General features: G+C 34.4%; 2 protein-coding genes across 2 annotated transcripts in view; both read right to left on the reverse strand.

Moving 5' to 3' along the window:
- LOC111417883 (argus) overlaps positions 1 to 19732 on the reverse strand; it is a 397290-nt gene that overhangs the window by 334074 nt on the left and 43484 nt on the right. Inside the window, exon 2 of the mRNA XM_071194566.1 lies at positions 1689 to 1745. The gene's annotated coding sequence lies outside the window, so the exon portion shown is untranslated. The remainder of the gene's footprint in view (positions 1 to 1688; positions 1746 to 19732) is intronic.
- The window catches only part of LOC139429080 (uncharacterized), a 516749-nt gene that overhangs the window by 280384 nt on the left and 216633 nt on the right, over positions 1 to 19732 (reverse strand). The gene's annotated exons all lie outside the window — the stretch shown is intronic.

The raw sequence follows: 19732 nt of genomic DNA on the forward strand, positions 1-19732 counted from the left end.
GCGCATTTTTATATTTATAGCCTGATTTTTCCTTAATCTAAAATCAGGTTTTGTCAAGTCAATATGTCAATATTAACAGCAGTAAAAGAAAGAACATAGACATGTAACATGTATTTAAGCCAGTGTGCAGCCGTTTTTAACATTTCTTTCTGTAAAAATAGCCTATTAAACTACAATGCCATACAGAATCGATAAAAAATTTCCGGTATAATGTGATTATCAGTTTCGGTTTGATTCTGGAGGAGCTAATCAGGAAAAATCCTATATTCCCTCTTCCAAGTTTGTGTTTACCAGTTTACTAGCAGTTTATTGGGTTGATATGATATTAATTGTAACGCCTAGATCGCAAGCGACTTCGGCTTAACCGAATAAAATCTAATATTTCCCACTTCAATTAAAGCCAAAGCCACTTCTGGATTGTACTCAGCAATGTGATGATCAGTTTCAGATTGAAATGTGTCCTTGGCTTAATAGAACAAAATCATACATTTCCTACTTTAATTAAAGCCGATTCCACTTGAGAAGCATGACAATGTGATTAACAGGTTTGGGTTGATGTGATAATAATTGCAGTGCCTCGACCGGAAACGACCTACGTTTAATCGGGCGTACTCTAATGAAAGGCGAGACAAAGGCGTACAATTTGTTGATCAGTTTCAGTTTGATATGGTACTAATTATAGACCTTCGGCGCAAACAACCTCAGCTTAATCAAGAAGAATCGTATATTCCCTATTCTGCACTCTTCGTTGAATGAATGGAAATGTGAAAAGTCATCTGTTACGAAACTAAAAACCGAAACGTAAAAAAAACTTGATAGGGAAGGGAACTATAATATATTAGGTGTAATGCTAATGTAAAGAGGTTACATGGAATATAGCTAGTTTATAGGGCAACTCTTAACTGTCTATGTTATTAGTAAAGAACAGGTTAATGCAATAGTGTAGTAAGTAAGCCTATTTCATCCAACAGGCATATCTTGTGCTATGTAAAATATTAATGCCTCCAAACAGCAGACTGCTCCTTGTTATTAAGTGCTGATTTAGATATCCCAAAGCGTGACCCTAAGTTTGTTATAGGATAGGGGTATATAAAATATATTAGATCTTTAGATGTGGATCCAAAATGGGTTGGGTACTACATAGATATACTTTTCATATAGCTACTATAAATGTAACCGTATGCCTTTGCTATTAAGATAACACTTGCTGCTTTCAAAAATTAATTTATTCCGTGCTATTGAAATTACAAGGAATCAAATATGTTGTATTTATAGTCGATGTAATATCGCGAAACTCCTACGTGTAAAACCAGAAACTGATTGAGGGTTTCAAACGACTGTAGTGTAAAAATTTACATTAAGATTAAATTCCAGTTAATTTTCACTGCTTGTGTAGATATTGAAACTGTCAATGTATCATGACGGAGAACAAATACAACGACGAAATTGTATTTAGTAACAGGTAGTAACAATTACTTAGACAGGAAGTAATAGAAACAAAAAGAATTGTCTTTATAACTTAATTTGTAAAAAATTGAACTCCAGAAAGAAATTTAAATAGTAATAAATGTTAAAAAAAATTAAATAATAGTGAAATTTTAGTTTAGAAGTATTTTATAGTATAGGAATCAACAAGAACTAAATGGGTAGATTTAGGGAACTAAATATAGAAAAAGTTGTTCACTTACTGAAGGATTCTGTTGAGATGCTGTATATTTCCTTTGCGGTGTAGTTAGAAATTCGACCTAAAATCAGAAAGAAGATTTTATTAATAAAAGATTTAATTCTCTTCTAACATAATATTCCAAATGCTGATTATTGAAACAAAGCTGTTTTATTTATATTATTATGATATTTAAGATTGTTGCAATATAATATTTAGGCATAACGAAATTAACAACGTTAATAAAATAAAAGCATAATAAATAAACATTTATGAATGTGCCATATTTGTTACTAATATTTATGCTTCATTATTTCATGTAGGTTTTAAGTTAAAATTCGTCTTGCTGATCAGAACCAAATACATTAAATAAAAGTTGAACTTCCTGATTTTAATTAATCGCTCGGATTTAACACATTTATAGCGAAATTTGTAAGCGCTACTACGTTTCTTATGCATATTTAATTATTATATAGAGATAATCCTACAATAATCCATTTTCCGTTATTTAACCCATAGAGGTAATTTTTATAAATCGACACAGGAATTAAAATGATGTGTATCATCAAATTTGATATCCTACAACCCTCTAAACTGCATTAAACTAAAAATGATGTTTATAAAAGTCGTTAAAAAATATGATTCTATAAAAAGAGCTTTTTATAAAACCGCTACAAATAATTTTAACAATATCATAGGCTGTAACATCACACCATTCTGTTACGAAATATTTATAAATTCAAGTTATAATATGATACATTTTTTATTATCAGTTGGTGATTTAGCACGGGAAGTGAGACGAAGGTAAATGCAAAGAAAATATCGTTTCGATAAAGTGGCCTGTTCAACAGGTTAATGGCTAACAAAATTTTATCGGACAATTTACGATGGATTAAAACGTTTACGGCGTTGGACACACAAGCCTTGATGTTCCTAATCGCACGTCGTCCTTGCCGATCCTGCTGTCATCGAAAAGTCAATCCTCTAATGGAAGTAGAACATAAACGTTATTGGCAGTAACAATCAATATCGAGATATGAGGGGGTGTAATCTAAAGTGCACCAATTCGGCCTGACCTATACGTGAGTGCCAATACACGTAATTCCTTCCGGTCGATAAATTCCCGCACTTCGACCCGCTGAACTCGCGCACGGTGCTCCTGAATTTTATCATCTCCATTCTGTAGTCGACCTCGAGAGGAATGGTGTTTCTTTTTCCCTCTGGTTTTCTTCCTCGGTTCAATTGTTATAATACTAGTTTCACGTTTGCAGTGCACACAGTATCAAATCATTGAAATTTAACGTGGTTAATTTTTGCAATGTTTTCGTTAGACCAAACCAGATCGTATTGGTGAACCAATTCGATCGATGATGCGGTATTGTGAACGATTCGTGACCGCAACCGTTAGCGAATTATTCATTATCTTGGTTTTATGTCCGGTCCAATTTATTTCCGATGAGGATTGCAGGAAATTAATACTTCACCCAGAACGATGGCACTTTTAAGTAATTTATGACCAGATACAGATGCGAGCCGCCCCCGTGTACTGGTTATTACAAAAAAAAAGGTTATCGCCGAACAAAGGCAACGACTACGTAGGGTTGCAATACAGAAAGGCCTTTGTATTGTCTCTGTACGTCGAACGCATTAATAATGCACGGCCCGGACCGCAAACGTGTACGGACCTGTGCCCGTGCCAAAACAAAATGCCGCATCGGAGATCTGCCCCCGCGTTCCGTATCTGGAACGACCGTATATTTTTCATAAACCGGAACAATGCCGGACTCGTAGCACGCATATAACGTTCGGTTAAATTTCATTAGATTCGATTATAAAAGATTTACGACCGAATATTTATGTCTACCGTTTGTACACGTTCTACGTATATCGTACATACACGTTCCACGTCTATATTTAATGGTGCGCCCTAGGAGTTATACAATCAATCCTTGTTCACCTACCTAAATATAAAAGAGATATTTTGATAGCAAAAGAAGAAAATACAATAAGGAACTATAAGCGATCATCCGAAAAAATCCTTGTGAACCATCATATTTTTAAAACAACATCATGAGATCTTTTTAATAATTGTTTACTAAAAATTGAATGAAGGGGTTAACTTTTTACAAGTATCATAATTCTATTTATTTTTTCATATTCACGGCTTTAAAAATACTATGGAATAAAGAATAAAGTAAATCTTGGCTGAACGTGAGTGATTAACTCCCTAGCAAGAGCAATTACTTAGTCACGAAGACAAAGAATTTAAGTAAAAAATTAAAGCATTTAAGTCAAAAAATGACGGAAATTTTAGAAGCTGTTACTGAAGATACTTATGAACGTATCGATTTTGAAGGTAACAATGTGAATGTAAACGATTCAGATATAAAGCAATTGCAGTTAGCTGAATATGATCCTACCGATAAAAGTTATTCAGGTGAAAAATTGGAAGTAATTTCAATTGAATCTTCTGCAACTAATTATACAGCTAGACATGGCACAATTTGGATCAACCACGACAACCTCGCAGACTCCTGTCGCAAAATATTCTAAGATACTCTAACACTGGATCAACACATAGAACGAAAGATCTTAGTATTTAACATACGTTCTAAAAGTTGAAGTTCGCAGAAATGTGTGATATAATAATTCGTGAAAGCAATAAAACTGTAATCCTCTGTTACGAAAGTGAACATGCAGAAAATCCAACAAAACTACTTCGTGTATGGAAAGCTATTACTACATCTGAATTTGATGCTTATCAGGGAATACATTTTCCACCTGAAAATAACTCGCATTCATTGTATCATGCTTCAAGGGGCCTTCAACATTTTTGAGCTATTAGTCGTTTTATCAGATTTGATAATAGACATCTTAGACACTTTCCTGAAGGCCAACTATATATCTGCAACTAACTTTACTGTTAATGAGCAATTTTATCCAGCTGGTACTGGATTCTCTCAAATATACCTTCAAAACTGGTAAAGTATTAAGGTTTGGTAGTGGTCAAACTACTACTTTTTGTCCAATCAAATGACAAATCTATATTGTATAAAATACTGATATAGCACCCTCTGAAGGAAGAGAAAGATATCAAAGTGGACGAAATATCGTATGTAATAACTTTTTTACAAGTTAGTTTCTAAGAAGTGCAGTTGAATCATCAATCTTCGGATTTAGCAACAACATAAGTCATCAGTTGTGCTTCTTTCCACTCCCGATTATAACATTGAAATCGAGCGTCCTAAAAGAAAGCTAAGAATGATACTCGATTTACAACAGAAGCAAAGAAGGCGATGACAATGTGGCCAATTTCTTCTTCATCTATGGCTCTACAGCCTAATCGGGCCTTGGTCTCTCTTAACCTTTGCCTCCACTCCTTTTCCATAGGCCTCCTTCCCTACATTGGTGCATTGACTGTACTTTTCGGAAGTCTCCACACCAGTCTTTGTATTCTTATGAATTTTAAGAGGTTGACATGTTTCAAAAGCTGATATATCTCGCTGTTATACTGAACTGGACACAAGATTCTACGCAAAACTTCTCATTCAAAGATGTCAAATTTACCATCTAATCTCTTAGACAGGACATATTTTATGTTTATTTCTATATTTTCCAAATATAAAAGTTGTTCCGCTTTTCTAATTCTATCTTCGATCTCCGGGTTTATTATTCTTTAGGCTACATGGCTTTCTTAATTTCTTCTAATGATGGTGTTTCTACTTGTATTCCTGTTTCCGGTGCGTATCCCAATAGATTGTTAAAGTATTGTTTCCATACATCTCCTACGTCTTGATATTTGGCACTCACTATTTGCTCCTCTGGCTTGTTGAACGTCAATACATTCTATGTTCCAAAAGCATATTCGATGTTGCATAGCCTAGGCCTATTCCGGGGAATCCGGGCATCGTCACGAAGCAATCGTTTCGGTCTCGTAACTGGTATTATTTTTACGGTAGCAGGTAGTTGTGGACAAATACCTTGGTGTATATGTTACGGGCAACTTGAGAAGTCTGGTCACTATGCATAATGACCGGTCTGTATACATAACGCCCGTATCAAGTGGGCAATGTAAGTAAAACTACATGATATTTTTCCCGGTCAGTATGAATAATGACTACTCTATTTTGGACAAAATAATAAAACAGATGGATTCTTATTGAAAGGTAAAAAAAAACAATTCAGCATAGTAGTTCTAAATATTACTTATGAACAACAGTTTAAAAATTAGTTAGTAATCTGACTGAAATATTTGAAATCTTAGAATTGCGCAAGGATTTTATTAACATTAGAAAAGAACAAGAAATTTTGCATTTGAATGCATCAATATTTTTTCAGCTTGCTTTTCAAATGATACTTTAGCTACGTCACGAGCCTCTCGAATTTTCAGTAAACATACAGCCTTTTCATTATCGGTATTTTCCTCTTCATTGATCATATCGGCAGAAACAGGCTGTTGATCGTCTGGCCGAGGGGTTTCATTTATTGTGTCCACAGTATGTTGTTGATTTTCTGGTTGAGGTTCGTCATTTATCGTATCGGCAGAAGGTTGTTCCAGTTCAGGACCAGGACCATTATTATTATTATTATCATCCGCTCTGTCCAAAATTATGTTTTGACCTTCTGTCTCAAGGTCTTCTTCATCTACTATTTCCGGCGATCCGTCAAATGATGGCAAGACTGATTTTAAACCTACTTTGGGTTTGAAGCCAAACAGCTTAGGACTGCTTTAGCTTCGTAAGAACTGCGATCGGTGCCGGAGTGACAAGCTCTGTTTTTCATGAACTGTAAGAATCTTAGCCCTTCCGACCATTTTGTGGTTTCATTTGTCTCTAACCATGTAAAAACCATCTTTTGTATATCCTGATTTGCTCTTTCTACTGAGCCTTGAGATTGGCTATGACGGGGTTTGCCATGTACAATTTTGGGTTCTTCCCACATTTGGCATTATTCGACAATAATTTTATTTACGAATTCTCTGCCATTGTCACTGTGCTAAATGCATGGCGCTCCAAATATTGTGAAGATATCCAGTAAATGATACGCGACTTTTTCGTCTTGATACACCATGATGAACTTAAAATCGCCGTCTGCTTGTGTTTGCTGTCGATCAAGTCAACTTGGCATCGTGAGTTAAATTCACTATTTTTTATAGGCCACTAGCCCTTTCTTTGGTACACTTAATTTATTTTGACATGGTTCAAAAAGAGACAAATACATAGCCATAAATTCTTTAGTAATGTTTTTGTACTTTAGTTTGAGTTCTTTTATCATTCGCAGCAATCGTGATCTACATGAAAAATACTCACACCTGAAGACACCAACAAACCATAAATGATAGTTTCTTTAACAGTTGAATGAACAATGAGCCATGCCTGAAATGCATAATCGTTGTTAAATTGAAAGGATGTTGGGCCACCCAGTACCAACAAATGTTAAAAATCTGTCAGCACATCCTCAATAAGCACGTGGCAATTCGGGTAGAAATAACCACAAGGAAAATTGAAAATGCATAATGAAATCCATAATCGTTGTTTGAATTGAAAGGATGTTGGGCCGCCCAGTACCAACTAATGTTGATTATTGTGGGTGTAGACACAAAGATAAAACGATTTTTGCTGTAATGTTCTTTCCATTGATTTTAAATTAAATTGTATTATATTTGGGCCTGTGGTTATAAATAATGTAAAAGGACTGGGTAAGTGATTAAACCGAGAACAAGAAAAGTCTATCCAAAGAGAATAATTCGGAAATTTAAACGTTTTCTATTGACTCTGGTGGCGAGACGAACCGTCACATTTAGTCCGATCGGCCACCCGTGACGAGGGTACGGTTTTATTTCGTATTTGGCCCGATGGTTTTCTGATATACCCTTTGTTTTATTTTCGTAGATAAAAGAGGACGTAGCATTACTGGACCCAAGCACACCGTATCGATTAAATCTGACAAAGGTCTGCCTGTCCGATGCGATTTGATAAGGAATTGGGGAGGAAATAATGTCGAAATGGGGGCGGCTTTCGAGACACATCTGTAGATGGCGACTTTATTTGATTATACACACAGCTACTTCAGCTGAAATTTTTTTTAAGAAATAAATGGGATGGAATCGTCCAAATAAAGTATGTTTTGTTGACAGATTTGATTGATACTCAAAGTACTAAATGAGGAAACCCTGTCCACATCCATCTTCGCTTTGTAGAGAGAGTGACTTATGGGCTAATAATAACGCAGCGTGGCCCTACTTAGCGTTTACATTCAGATCCCACTTGCGGTCCTTCGCAAACTCGTTTCATTCCTTCACATCAAGAAGGAAAGAAGGAGGAGGTGGCATACAGTCACGCAGCTGAGAACGCATCGGATTCCTTCCAGTTTAAGCCTGGATGATTTATATTACCAAGTCGAAAAAAAAGTAAATATTAAATTAAGATAATGGATGACGAGCCTGTCACTGTGCCAGGAACGAGTCGCCGACGGCAACGTCTGAAAACGACGCTGCTTCGCCACTTTCCGGACCTCCCTACCAGAATTAAGAGATTATTTTGTAGCGACCTGTGCCAAGATTTTTAACCTCTTAAACCTCGGCGACGATATCTCGGATTATAACCGGAGGGGACGGTAAAATTGATTTGATTAAAATTGTTTCTGTACTTATGTCTTAAGATAATAGAAAAAAATAATGTTTCGAATTGCAAGGGAACAATTATCAAAACTCTTTTCATAATATCAGCTTCGGGTCATGTTTTAAACATTAGGGTCCTTACGCGGCCGGTACCTTGCCACTTTAGTGTTCCAAAATAGCACATTGGTTGTAGAAGTTCGGTGCAAACTGCAGAAGTAATGTTCTGGTTGGGTTGCCGTTGGGAGGGGCAGTCTTAAAAACGGCGAGGAAATATCCAACGAAAGTTTTAATTGGGCCGAGACCTCGATGGTCCCATCGAAGAATTTATAATTTTTAAATTTTGCTCAGGTGGGCCGTGGGTCGTGAGGCGCGCCCAAGCGAAGCTGTATAATAACACGTCGCGCTCGCTGCCGGCAATCTTTATGGTAATGAGCTTTTAGGACCGTGACGCCTAATTAAATTATGTACGTTGGATTAGAGACGAGGGTTGGGGAAAAATAACAGTTGCGCTAATGGAATACTACAGGGATTTGCGCAAAGCCAAATGTGCAAAAACACCCTCTTGCTGTAAAGAATGGGACAAATCGGGTGCCGTGTTGTGGATAAACCGTGCAAAACCGACAAAATACCTAAACGTGTAAAGCAATCGATAGTTGTTACGCTTACAATTCCGGTTGGCTTGAATAATATACATGGCTTTGAACTAAAACGGGATAAGCCCGTAAAATGGATATTGTACTAATAGCTATTAGAGTTGATACAGAATCTCACTGTTTACGTGTCACTACACGTCAAGTGTCAATAATTACGAATGAATAATCAACATAACAGGAGCAATAAGTAATAACTAATAACTTTTATCTACGACTGCTTGGATAAGTCATCATTACCACACTCATTTGAGGTGATTTGAGTTACGTAATGAAGTTCATTACCGCACTGGTTTCATTACGTAACGCATTTTTAGCCTAATCAGAACAGACTTAATTTATTGAAACGAGCAACAATACAAAAGAGAAAGTGCTATCTACTTACAGAGAAACAATACTATTTATTATAAACATTAATTATTATGTTTTTACATTTCAAAACACTTATTCCAGATGAGTAAACATGTTGTTGAAACTGACAATTCAAAATTGTCAACAATCATTTCAAAATATTTTTATAAATGTCAAATAGACTTTTCTAAAGAAATTGATTTTTTAGTAATTTTTAGCAGTCGTAGATAAAATGCTGTATATCACACGTGGGCTAGAGCATAATTACAGTACTCGTGTGATTACACGACTCGGTCTACGACCTCGTCGTGCAGTTCTCCACACTCGTACTGTAATTATGTTTCTAGCCCACTTGTAATATAAATAACTATTATACGAATATTGTAATTCGATGAAGAAATAGATCTACTTCTTTCATCTGTAAAATGTAAATGTTACGACATTAACTAAAAAAGATTTATGTTTCAGTGTACAAATAAATACTTTGCTCTTTGGAGTTCTTTCTATTTTAAACACAAAACGAATGTGTTTAGTGTCACGGGTTTAACTCGGATGTCAAGGGCTGTTCCCGTTTAATCGTCGAACTTGTAGTGTACGTTCTGAATAATACCGCGACGGGTCCGGAAATAGAATCGGTTTTCAAAGGTGATGGTGCTGCTGCAATGGCAACGGGACTAAGATCAAAACAAGACCGAGCAGATTTACGGTGGCGGGTTGCGTTCGACGGGGATATTTATGTTCTCCGCTCGTCACATCGACGCCACCTGCGTCCCGACGCCCTCCACCTAGCAATTAAAATAATTCTTCGCTCGAACGCCGAGACTTGGAGCGAGAGGATGATAGTTTTGTCTGCTTAATCGCCGAGTTTAGCGTAACATACTGCCGTCGGCGTTGACGCTCGATGTTGATCTTGACGCTAACAAAGATCACATCAGTAAATTCCCAAAGTCTGCTCAGCTTTACGTACCGACCGGTTTAGCGTTTCGGACAGGAAACGAAGTTGAGCACGTTCACGAGGTATATAAAACAGAAGCCGTTTCTTATTGCTCGTCGGTGGGTGTTACACTCGACAATAAATAATCATTTATGTAAAACACGATTAAATAAGCGGTAGATAAAACAATTCTTTTTCTTACTTTTCTGTTAACCACAATTCCATTTCAGTAATTTGTTTTAACACGCACACGTACATACAAAAGAAGCAGCAACGTCATTTTATTTGATAGCGGAATGTAAAGGAATCAATAGATTAGTTACAATCCATCACCATTATATGGCAACCCAAACAATTCATTTGCAGGATTGCGGTAATGTATCGTGCATAATGCGCGGTGCAGTTTACCTTGTTCGCGCAATCGATCGTAAATTTATACCGAACGCTTTGACGTGATCGAATCGAATCCGATATTAGTTATAGTACTTCTAATAATAATGTTTAATGGTTCAGTTCCGAACCAGTTATTTTCAATTAGTAAAGCCTCAACATTCGCGAGGGTTAGGATCTCAAAATACGCCGCGAATGTTGAATCCGCGAATATGGAAGCACTGGATGTTATGAACCTATGCGAAGTTAGCCACAATTTTTCTAGCCCTCAATTAGATAGGATTTTACATGTATAGTTTTTGAATATAACAAGAGAACCAGTCAACTGATTACGATAAAACGCCAAAATAATGCGAAGATTCCTGAAAATAACACAAAAATGACTTTCTTTAAGTGGTGATAACTCGTAAACGATGTACCCTATGATCAAGATCTATACACCATTCGATTTGTCATAGTTTCTTCTATCGAAATCACAAAATTTTCAAATTTCAATTCTCTCCGGTAGAATATTTCGAACATTTTCACATTAATTTGTTCTCTAGTAATTATCCGCTTACAAAAAATTATTTTTTATGTAATTGGGGAGTAGATTTTGTAGAGTAGATTGGGGAGTACTTAATTATCAAATTAAGAGATGGAGCATTTCTATTTTCGCATCATCCGTTCCTGATTCATTTTCTATTAACAGCTCTTGTTAGTCTGCACTGGACAACTCTTCCTGTTGGTAATTGACGAGAGATTTGATATCAGCTGCTACAATGGATTGAAAATCATCCCTCGGTAGCAACCGTACAGAGAGGACAGCTCTGTATATTGCCTCATCAACTTCACTTGCACTTTGGGAAGTGTCTTTTTTTAACAGTTTTTTTCCATGCATTACTCATCTTTGATACTTTAATATTATTTAAAACAAGTTTTATACATGTAATCGCTGGTCAAAATTGTATAACTTCCACACATCTTTTATTGAGAGAGAAACGTCATTTTGTAATTTCTCATGTACAAAACTGAACGTGTGCCAGATATAATGACTTTTAAAAGCTTTTATAACATCTTGATCTAAAGGTTGCAACAAGGATGTGGTGTTGGTTGTCACATGTGAGCTAATTTGAGAGCATCTACTGGATGAGATGGGGCGTTATCCAATATCAATAAAACGTGAAATGCAAAATTTATAGATTTTAGATAACGTTCCACTTCTTTAACGAACCACTCTTATACCACTCTATAAATACCTGAGAAGTCATCCAAGCTTTTGAATTAGCTCGCCAATAGACAAGAAGAGCTTCTTTGTCCTTGTTCTTTAAAGCTCGTGCATTAGCTGCTCGATATATTAACAATGGTTTTGTAATAAAGTCTCCGCTTGCATGTGCACAAAGTAAAAGTGAAACTCAATCCTCTTTAGCTAATTTAAAACCAGCAGCTGTCTTTTCATTTTTTAAAATGTATGTTTATGTTGGCATTTGTTTCCAATAAAGCCCGATTTCATCCGCATTAAATACTTGTTCAGGACGGTAATCTTTTTCTTTTATTAGTTATTTTTACTTTTATTTACTTTTATTTTACTTTTATTTATTACTTTTTTTTTATCATCAGATGAAGCTGATTCTCCACACAACTTAATGTTACGGTAATTAAAACGAGTTTTGAATCTTTCGAACCATCCCCTGCATGCGAGTCATCTTCAGCACAATTCATATCACCCGAAAAATGTTGATAAAGTTCCTTGGCTTTATCCTTTAGTTAATGATATATTTCTGCGACCTTGGTCTTCAATCTCTCTTCAAGGATAAAGAGACGTCTCCATTTTTTCAATATTTACATCGCGAACTTGTGACGTTACCTTTAACGATGAAGGTTTGAAACTTTTGATTCATTTGAAACAGTGTAATAGATAACTTTAGGTTTTCGTTTTAATAAAAATAAGTTAAAAGTTGGCCCTTTTAAAAAGTTATTTAAAAAAAATGTACAGCCTTTATACAACGAGGTTACCGCTTGGAGTCCTTTAGTTAAGAGCGGCGCGAAGCGTAAAATTACTGCAAAAATATTGCCAGTAGAAAAACGTGCCAATAAACCTTAACTTTACAGCTAATCAACCCCGTAAAACCGGTTTCTTTACAAGTTTACCCGTAGTTTGTGTGACCCATTACAGATTTTATCGGGCGGCTTCCGGTCCACGTAGAGAGCGCCCTCTCTGTCGTGCCCCTCGCGAAAAACGGACAAGTTATCCGGCGTAGCTCCGGGGTGCGGCATTGATTAACGTCACTTTCCGCAATCGGACTCATTCATCGTTCCGTCGTGCTAATTGACGCCACGGTTGATTCAAGTCAAATTAAAGCCTTTGACACGACCGATAGTTACAGCGATAACGCTCCCAGGCTTTCCACGAGCCTTTAAATTTCCAGTATGAACTTTATGCCCACCACGTTCTATGTAAATTCAAATATTTCCCGGGAAATGTTCCTAACTTTGTCGACGACGAGTTTCCGAAGCAATGACTCGTGCGAAGTACATTTAATTTCTTGCCAACAATACTAGTAAAGTGTTGGTGGCGTGAGTTCAGTAATAATCGTGGCGTACTTACAAGCAATGTTTATAAATAACTATTATGAAAATTTTGTTTTGTTAACAGTTTAAATATTTATTATAAACGAAATCTGTTATTAAATTTTGATTAAATTTATTTTTCAGTGCTTTTATAAACGAGTTGCTTGCGTGTGATCGGTGATAATTTTTTGTTGCGAAAGTAGTGTATCAAAAAAAATTTCGTATCGATAAGAGAATAATAAAAGTCTAGTAAAAAGAAACGTAAAGTATATGTAACCTTTATGATTGACGAGATTGAAATGAAAATTAATCATATTTCATTCATAACAGTTGATATGATATTTCAACTGTCTAAAAATATTTTGTATTAATTGCTAACAAACAACGTGGTCACTATGATGTTTAAAGTTTGTATCAAAATGGTTATAAATTGGGAAATGAAACTTTTTATGATTATAAATGAAACTTAAAGGAACTTAGAATCTTCCTGTATGACCACTTTATTGTATATGTTACAGGGAAAGCCGATTGTTAGTAAGACTTGACTCTGCCTAGTAGGTAAAGTCGACTCTTACTAAAAGTATCAGTAACAGTTGATTGAAAATAAACAGATCAACTTTTCCTAGGAAGAGTTAACTATGCCTGATGTGGTTTAGTAAAAGTTGATTCACAAATGCTGCTCTGTGCGCACGCTAAAACTTTGTTTTGATTTGTTTGCTTGTTTGTTGTAGTGCGATAGTGAAAGGATTTATTTACATATAAATAATTAGTTTAAGTGTGTAATCATTATGTCAGACCCCACGAAAGAACTTTTTCGTGAAAAACTGCAGCAAGACCGCTCGACTTCCAAGGTTAACTAACATTGACCAAATTGAAATATGATAGCTACATTCAAAAAGTGAAAAATCTAAAAACAGTAACAAAAAAAGAAAGTAACGATATCAGGTTTTTAAGACGATATGACATTATTGAAGTAAACCGTATCACAAAATTAATACACCCTGTCACAGACCAAGACCAACATAGGTATTATGTTTTTGATAAAGAGTTGTTTGGAGTTCTTAATAAAGCGCACATATCCACTGGACATGGAAAAGGAGATCGTATGATTCAGCAATTGAAAGGAAAATTTCAAAATGTAACTACAAAGGACATTTTACTATTTTTAAATTTGTGCAAACATTGTGTTCAAAAATTGAAATGGAAATGAAACCACGATGTCAAGTGGACTTGATTAATTTTCAGTCGCAACCTGATGAAGACTTCAAATTTATAATGGTGTACCAGGACCATTTAACACAGTTTGTTGTGCTAAGACCACTGAAATCAAAGACTACGAACGAAGTGTATAATAATATCATTGATATCGCTTTGTTTGGCGCTCTTTGTAGTTTACAATCAGACAGAGGCAGAGAATTTGTTAATAAAATTATTGGCAGCCTGATTAATACATGGCCGAACTTCAAAATGGTGCACGACCAACCACGACATAGTCAGAGTCAAGGTAGAGTTGAAAGAGCCAACCAGGGCAGAGAGAATATGATAACCACCTCGATAGAAGACCACAAAACATCAAAATGGAGTGAAGGCTTAAAGTTTATTCAACTTATGAAAAACAGCGCATTGCATAGTGGGATAAAAAGATCCCACCAAGTATGAGGCAATGTTCGGTTGCCCCTCGAAACATGATTTATCTAGTTCAAACCTATTGAGGCATTGGCAAATTTAGAAACAGAAGAGGATTTTCAATGCGCAATTGATCAAATTCAACAAAAACAAGAAAACTAAATTGAATGTAACGGAAATGGACATCCTGATGAAAATGAAACAAACCAAAATTTATCAAGTTATGAAAAACTAGTGATTATCTCCTCACTGATCTGGACAAGTCTACTGATGACATTAAAAGGCAGAGAAATGAAGCTCTCCACTGTCTAGAACACCAACGTAAACGCATGAAAAAATCCTCAGATCAGCTTCATCCACTAGTAGAAAAAGGAACATCACTTCGAATTCCTGTCCCTGATGTTGACCGCGGAAGAGGAGATGCTCGATCTATGTTTGGCGTGTTGGAACAACAAATGGAATTCTAAAGCAGCTCTCTCAAGGTAATTTTTCCAAGCTAAAATAACAGATCTGTTTCTCTCTTCCCTCCTCTCTTTCCCTGCCCATAGTATTAAATTGCTCAGAGTTCAATGATAATATTTTTTCAGGTCTCAATTCAGTAAATATTATCCAAGAAAATGAAGTTCCTATGGATAAAACAATAGCTGTGAGGACTGTTGCAACTTCACAATAACTTAGAAGTAAACAAGTATTTTTTAAATGCTTTTGCAACACTAAATGCAAAACCATGAAGTGCATGTGTAAGAAGAAAGGTGTGCTTTGCAACTTAAAGTGTCACAAATCTTTGCCTTTGTAATAAATGATAAACATTTCTGTATATGTTATAAAGATTTTGAATTTTTATTAGTTTTTTATAAACATTTCTATCTCTTTATGTATTAAGAAAGGTTTTGTCTTTTTATGTGTATTTTATTAGCTAGCAAAACCTTTCCTTGTAAAAAGTCAACTTTTACTACCTCAAGACAGTGTGAGTATACTTTATCTAGGTATAGTCAACGCTGACTAGTAAATGTTGATCAAAATTTAACACTGTTCGGTTTTAATCAATTTTTACTTAAAAGATCAGTAAGACTCGACTTTACCTAGGCAGAGTCAACTTTTACTGCAGAATCGACTTTCCCTGTAATATATATAAAATATTTTGAAATGAAACTTTTTTAGTTTAGAAAGGAACGTTTGAGATTAAGTTGTATATGAAACTTTGTTGTATATGAAACTTTAAAATTCGTCAATTTAATTTATCGTTTGTTGACAATGTGGTAAAGGAAAAATATGTATTCATCAAAACGATTAGAAACTGGGAAATGAAGGTTTAGTAGGTCACTTTGTGGTATATAAAAGTTTAAAAATGGACAATTTTAATTAATGATTGTTAGCAATGTTGCAAAGTGAAAAAATGTTCTCATCAAAACAATTTGAAATTGGGAAATGAAACCTTAATAGATTATATAGGAACGTTTTAGGTTGGGTTATACCAAATTATAAGCTTCTAGTGGTGGCATTTTGTTGTATATAAAAGTTTAAAATTATTCAATTTAATTTAGCGTTTGTTGACGATCTAGTAAAGGACAAAAAATGTTTTCATCAAAATTTGAAATTGGGAAATGAAACTTTATTAGTTTATAAAGGAACGTTTGAGGTTGGCTTATACCTAATTATAAGCTTCCACAGCGGCCACTTTGTTGTATCTAATAGTTATAGAACGTCGTTTCATTTAATGATTGTTACGAATGTGGTAAAGAGAAAAAAATGTTTTCATCAAAACTATTTGAAATTGGGAAATGAAACATTATTACTTTATAAAGGAACGTTTGAAGTTAGGTTAAACCATGTTATAAGTTTCTAGAGTGGCCACTTGGTTGTATATAAAAGATTAAACATCGTCAATTTAATTTAACGTTTCTTGACAATGTGGTAAAGAAATGTTTTCTCTCAAAACGATTGCAAATTAGGGAATAAAAATTTTTTGTTATAAACAAATGTTTGATCCTCAATCGAATAGAAAGGCCGTGCTTCAAGAAATCGATAAACTGTGTAAAAATAGAAGGATTGGTAACATTTTCAGATCCTAAAATTGTTTAATTTTTGCAATAATTAATATTAAAATTCAAAATCGCCTCTATAATAGGTTTGGTGACGTTTACAAAGTTTTCGCGTAAGATCAAGAAGACACAAACATACATCGTTCGGATCTCTTCTTCTAGCGTATAAAATTCTCGTGGCATCTTGCTCACCTTTTATTAATTTTTATTTCAACCAACCGCGTGCGAAACAACGGTGACGACCCCAAAGTTATTTCAAATTTTCATTATTTTTTTTTTTGGAAAAACTAAAGCCCAGTTTGAAAAATAAAAAATTATAGAAGTCTTCAATTGTGACAGTGTTTTAGTTACTATTGTTTGTTTTTATTTGAATTTAATTTTTGCGTAAAATGTCATCGTTTACAAGTGTTGAGTATGCTGACATATTATACATTTATGGTTTTTGTGACGGAAACGCGGTAGCAGCTCGTCGAGGGTATCCAAATAGACGGTATCCTCATGTTAGCGTATTTTGCGCTACTTATCGGCCTTTAGCTGAGACTGGTAATTTAAAAAAAGCCGAACGTATAGGACCTACTAGTTTTAATGCAGAAGATGAAGTTTTGGATGCATTCGAAGATTTGAAGACGTAGCCACTAATCCGGCGATATCACATGGAAGGTGTGGTCAACTCTTCCTGTCCAAGCAGTTGAAGAAAGCGATCTGGAGCGAAGGATTCAATTTAGCCGTTTCATTTAAAATGCTGACATTGAAGATGGATATTTCTTGAACAGAATTTTGTGGGCAGATGAATCCACGTTTAATAGAAAAGGTATAACAAATTTTCATTATTGGACTGATGAAAATCCGCATCTAACAATGGAAATGAATAATCAAAGAACATTTTGTGTAAACGTGTGGATGGGGCTCATTGGTAATATTTTAATTGGTCCTTATTTTTTACCGGATCGTTTTACTAGCGCAGCAATGAATTTTTACATAGCAATTTAATAGACCTGCTTAACCAAGTACCTTTAGAAAACAGATGTAATTTGGTTTTCCAGCATGATGGATGCTCTGCACACTATTCCCAAATTGTTCGAAATTCATTAAATGAAATGTTTCCTAATCGCTGCAGTAGGAGAGGAGCCTGCAAGGAGTCCTGATTTGACACCACTTGATTTTTATGTGTGGGGCCACATGAAAGAAAGAGTGTATGCTACATAAGTCAACTCTAAGGATGAATTAATAGAAATCAGGAAAAGAGTTCATGCATGTATTAGGCATAGAGGTAGAGTTTTTGAATCGGTCTTAGTAGTTATGAGTTCTTTTTAAACAGAATTAGACAATGTGTTAAATTGCTTCGTTTTAATGTTTTTTTCAATGAAGGTTATTATTAATTTTTTGGCTAACTTTTGCCAGCTATAAAAATTGTATTCACTCCAATTGTTATCCGATAAATTATTTGTTTAGTCAATAATTGATAGTTATTAATGAATTGAATGGCAACCTCAGGATTTATTGTAATCAGGAATTAAGGTTTTTAATTTCTATTCGTTAAAATAAATAGTAAACGTAATCCATTTCGAATTGTTTTAACTTTGGGTAATTTGTCAAAATTATTACATTCGCCAATGCTTATCTTATTATTAGCTAATTGGAAAGACATTTAGCCCCGCTTAATACTTCATTTGAAAGGTTATAGAACAAAGAAGTTTTTAACATAATTTGTAGGCCCAATGTATTATTGAAATTTTGAAATAGACGCTCATAAAAAGTTTTTTTGTTTAAAAATTAACTTAAGTCACGAAACATTTTTTCCCTGTGTTTTTAAATCAAAATACTTAAAATATTTTTCAACTTAAAATGTGTATATATGTCAATATATATTATGTGTAATATATGTGTCAATATGATGCCAAAGAAACTATTATTAAACTCTAAATTCCAATATTTGTAGGAGTATACATTGAAAATGTACAAAAACAAAAAAATTGAAACAATTCCTGAACTATTCAACTTTGTATAAGGCATATTTGCTTTAATCAATTGCAAATGAGCTCTATTATAATGCATTTCAACAAATACGTTTAAATACGTCAATTCAATAAACAATGTAGTAAATTAAAAAAAAATTTTTATCAAAACGGTGAAAAATTGTAAGCTTTCAGTGTGGGAACTTTAATGTGTATAAAAGCTTAAATATCGCCAATTTAATTTATCTATCTCCTAGCATAGCCGCTTTGTTGTATATAAAAGTTTGAAAATTGTCAATTTTAATTAGTGATTGTTAACAATGTGGCAAAAGAAAAAAAAAGTTTTTATCAAAACAGTTAGAAAATAGGCAATAAAACTTCTTTAGGTAATAAAGGAATGTTTCAGATTATGTTATACCAAATTATTAGCTTCAAGCGTAAACTTTTTTAAACTTTAAAATCATCAATTTAATTTAATGTTTTCGACAATGTGGTAATGGAAGAAAATGGTTCCATCAAAACGACTAGAAATTGGGAAATAAAACTTTTTGTGGCACGCCACATTTTAATTTTTATGCATACATGCATACTTACACAAATATAAGAATACTAGAAATACTTGAAATGAATTCAGAGAACTTCAAAAGTTTTTCTTTATATATCTCGTACTTTTAAACTCGTATACTACCAATGAAACCTTTTTCAAGTAAAAGATATTTAGAATTACACTAAAATGAAAGAAATTTATTAAAGCAGTATATATTTCCGATTAAACTGCGATCAAATCCGTAATTATAAAGCTTTACTACAATAAATTTTAACCATTTGCCTAAAGTTAACAGCGCAAATTGATCACAAATTGTTGGAAAAGTTATAAATTAATTTCACGTGTTTTTTCAACTATTTTCAACATTGCATAATTTAGTAGTAAAATATCAAACTATAAATATTG

The sequence above is a fragment of the Onthophagus taurus genome, chromosome 2 (genome assembly GCF_036711975.1).
Source record: "Onthophagus taurus isolate NC chromosome 2, IU_Otau_3.0, whole genome shotgun sequence".
NCBI classification, from domain to species: domain Eukaryota; kingdom Metazoa; phylum Arthropoda; class Insecta; order Coleoptera; family Scarabaeidae; genus Onthophagus; species Onthophagus taurus.